This window comes from Prionailurus viverrinus, chromosome A1, assembly GCF_022837055.1.
Source record: "Prionailurus viverrinus isolate Anna chromosome A1, UM_Priviv_1.0, whole genome shotgun sequence".
Lineage (NCBI taxonomy): Eukaryota > Metazoa > Chordata > Mammalia > Carnivora > Felidae > Prionailurus > Prionailurus viverrinus.
Window position 1 is genome coordinate 88,765,961 of NC_062561.1, and position 4,569 is coordinate 88,770,529.

At 36.3% G+C, this 4,569-nt stretch overlaps 1 pseudogene; it reads right to left on the minus strand.

Moving 5' to 3' along the window:
- Nucleotides 1-3,257: 3,257 nt before the first annotated feature.
- Nucleotides 3,258-4,167, minus strand: LOC125164059 (putative vomeronasal receptor-like protein 4; annotated as a pseudogene).
- Nucleotides 4,168-4,569: the final 402 nt, after the last annotated feature.

Genomic DNA, 4,569 nt, shown 5'->3' on the forward strand with positions numbered 1-4,569 from the left:
CACCATGATCAAGTGGATTCATTCCTGGGCTGCAGACTTGTTCAACATTGGCAACTCAATCAATGTGATACATCACATTAACAAAAGAAAAGAAAAGAACTATATGATCCTGTCAAACGATGCAGAAAAAGCATTTGAAAAAATTCAGCCTCTTTTCTTAATAAAAACCCTCAAGAAAGTCAGGATAGAAGGAACATACTTAATCATCATCAAAGCCATTTATGAAAAGCCCACCGCTAATATCATACTCAATAGGGAAAATTGAGAGCTTTCCCCCTGAGATCAGGAACATGACAGGGATGTCCACTCTCACCATTGTTGTTTAGCATACTGTTGGAAGTTCTAGCATCAGCAATCAGACAACAAAAGGAAATCAAAGGCATCAAAATTGGCAATGATGAAGTCAAGCTTTGACTTTTTCAGATGACATGGTATTATACATGGAAAACCCGATAGACTCCACCAAAGTCTACTGGAACTAATACATGAATTCAGCAAAATTGCAGGATACAAAATCAATGTACAGAAATCAGTTTCATTCATACACACTAATAATGAAGCAAGAGAAAGACAAATCAAGAAACTGATCCCATTCACAAATGCACCAAGAATCATAAAATGCCTAGGAATAAACCCTAACCAAAGATGTAAAAGATCTTGTGCTGAAAACTATAGAAAGCTTATGAAGGAAATTGAAGAAGATATAAAGAAATGGAAAAACCTTCCATGCTCATGGATTGGAAGAATAAATATTGTTAAAATGTCAATACTACCCAAAGCATTCTACACATTCAATGCAATCCCAATCAAAATTGCTCCAGCATTCTTCTTGAAGCTAGAACAAAGAATCCTAAAATTTGTATGAACCACAAGACCCCGAATAGCCAAAGTAACATTGAAGAAGAAGACCAAAGTGGGAAGCATCACAATCCCAGACTTTAGCCTCTACTACAAAGCTGTCATCATCAAGACAGCATGGTATTGGCACAAAAGCAGACACATAGACCAATGGAATAGAATAGAGACTCCAGAATTGGACCCACAAAAGGATGGCCAACTAATATTTGACAAAGCAGGAAAGAATATCCAATGCAACAAAGACAGTGTATTTAAGAAATGGTGCTAGGAGAACTGGACAGCAACATGCAGAAGAATGAACCTGGACCACTTTCTTACACCGTGCACAAAAATAAACTCAAAATGGATACAGGACCTGAATATGAGACAGGAAACCATCAAAACCCTAGAGGAGAAAGCAGGAAAAAAACCTCTGTGACCTCAGTCACAGCAATTTCTTACTTGACACATCCCCAAAGGCAAGGGAATTAAAAGCAAAATGAACTATTGGGACCCCATGAAGATAAAAAGCTTCTGCATTGCAAAGGAAACAATCAACAAAACTAAAAGGCAACTGATGGAAAGGGAAAAGATATTTGCAAATGACATATCGGACAAAGGGCTAGTATCCAAAATCTATAAAGAACTCACCTAACTCCACACCCAAAAAACAAGTAATTCAGTGAAGAAATGGGCAGAAAACATGAATAGACACTTCTCTAAAGAAGACATCCAGATGGCCAACAGGCACATAAAAAGATGCTCAATGTCATTCTTCATCAGGGAAATACAAACCAAAACCACACTGAGATACCCCCTCACACCAGTCAGAGTGGCTAAATGAACAAATCAGGAGACTATAGATGCTGGAGAGGATGTGGAGAAATGGGAGCCTTCTTGCACTGCTGGTAGGAATGCAAACTGGTGAAGCCGCTCTGGAAAACAGTGTGGAGGTTCCTCAAAAAAATTAAAAATGGCCCTATCCTATGACCCAGCAATAGCACCGCTAGGAATTTACCCAAGGGATACAGGCGTGCTGATACATAGGGACATTGTACCCCAATGTTTATAGCAGCACTTTCAACAATGGCCAAATTATGGAAAGAGACTAAATATCCATCAACTGATGAATGGATAAATTGTGGTTTATATACACAATGTAATGCAATGAGAAAGAATGAAATATGGCTTTTTGTAGCAACGTGGATGGAACTGGAGAGTGTCATGCTAAGTGAAATAAGCCATACAGAGAAAGACAGATACCATATGTTTTCACTCTTATGTGGATCCTGAGAAACTTAACAGAAGACCATGGGGGAAGGGAAGGAAAAAAAAGTTAGAGAGGGAGGGAGCCAAACCATAAGTGACTTATAAAAACTGAGAATAAACTGAAGGTTGATGGGGGGTGGGAGGGAGGGGAAAGTGAGTTATGGGCATTGAGGAGGGCACTTGTTGGGATGAGCACTGGGTGTTGTATGGAAATCAATTTGACAATAAAATTCATATTAAAAAATACAAAAAAATAAAATTAAATAATTCAATTTAGTACACAATATATTAGTTAATTATATTAGTCTGAGTTGAAGAGAGAAATAATATACTAGATATTGAACAAAAATATTGAAGCTAAAGACATAAATAGAGAACATTTATGGAGAATAGAATTGTCACGATGAAATATGAAGATCAGAATGGGAAGAAATAAGAATCATTTAATTGTTTCACTAGTCTATACAAAATAATAAAGCAAAATTAAAGAAATGATTATAAATTTCTAATTTAAAAACTAGGCATGATGTTATAAAAAAGAAATGCATTGCAACAAAAGCAGATAAAGATACTCACCAGAAATCTTAATCAAATTGTGTAAACAAAAGAAATTACAACAAAAACATTAAAAAGCACAGCGTTTTAAAGCAGAGAAAAATAAATTAGAAAACCTAGAGGTGAGAGTACACTCTGCAGCCTTAATAGATGACAGAACACACATAAATATAGTGTTAGAAAAGTCTTGCTTAATTAAAATTAAATGCACAGCTAAATATCTTGAACTAAAAAGAGTAAATAGAATTTTCAAATGTTGCATTACCAATAGGTAATTACTAGCATTGTACTAAAGTACAATAGTCATGCTTTAGAGTGTATTTCTCTTGTATACAGAAAAATTTTCCTTAAGGGTGTTTGAGAAATAAAACGAAAGATAAAGGAATTGTCAATACATGGGAATATCAAATCCTCCTTGATACTATACTAAGAAACTCGAGGGTACTTGGTAACAGAGGTTTGAAAAATATTTAGATACAGTAAAACTTTCAATTACATATAAATTAAAATTACATTTAAATATTATATATAAACACTCCATAATTTGAATAAAATCAAAATAATCAGTTATAGATAACGATTTTCAGAATGTGTACTTATAACTTGATTGTAATTTTCCCACACTTTTGAAACACGTTTTTTATTATTTTATTAGAACTTGTTAGCACCAATGCACTGACAGTGGCATAGACATTGGCACAAGCTTCTGGACATCCAGAATGAACGTGTCATGTGCCCATAACAGAGTGGAGGAGAAGGAGATAATGACGCCCACCTAGCACATGACCACAAAGTAACTCGCCAACAGCAGGATGGTTTGGGTGGCCCTTCTCTAGGGGGAGACTCTTGAGGAGAGGTGCTGGCACTGCCTCTGATGACTGCCCAAGAGAATCATAATGTATGCACTTGAGAGCAGCATGCCTCCAACAAACAACCATCCCTGGATATTGATAAAGTGAAAACCGGTTCCCTGATGATGGAGTTTAGGTGAGAAAGTGAGAAGTATTTACTGACACGCAGTAGACTGTTCTGGGTCACTTTAGAAGGAGCAGCAGTATACAAGATGCAGTTACTAATGAGAGACAAACTGAGAAACCATAAGATGATAAAAGAATGGAAGATGTACTTTTTGCACGTATGTTTAAAGCTGGCCAACCAGGAGGTGCTAGGGCTGATGATGATGGCCTTGAACATGCCGAGGCGGCAGGTGGTGTTCAAGGAGAGACCCCGTGTCTCCCTGATCATGCAGAATAAAGCCCTGAATTTGAAATCACTTAGAATGTTCAGTACTTCAAATATGTCTGTAGACATTAAAAACAGTGCAGGGAAGAGTTTTATTATGTGGACAAGAGCCAAGGGATAGATGGTCATTTCAGAAGGCTTAGGCCTGTAATCCAGAAGGAGCATGAAGATGTGGAAGAGAAGCAGGAAGGTGTTGGCAAAAATTACAATACTAACGTGTAAAATTTGGCCTATCTTAATAGTAATATAAATGGAATATGTCATCATCACAGTGGCCAAAAAAATAGATCCTTTTGTGTATCTGAAAAAAATTACACTTTACATCATCAATGTGATTCATTTTCTTGTCAAAATCATCACCACAATTTTTATTTTACTCGTTTAATCAGTAAACCTATGTTGTATAAAATCTTAGAAATACAGTCTCAACATTATTTGTACACCAATTTTACTATGTGTATATTATATACATACCTACCTATCTGTCATCTTCCTATATCTATCATTCTATCTATCTATCTATCCATCATCTATCTATCTATATTTTATAATATATGCATCATCTAACTTGGGAGAGAGAGAAGAAAAGAGAGGGAGGCGGGGTGGGGGACAAAGAGAAAGAACTCATATCCATATTCATGCCAGGATGATGTACCCATTCCCCAT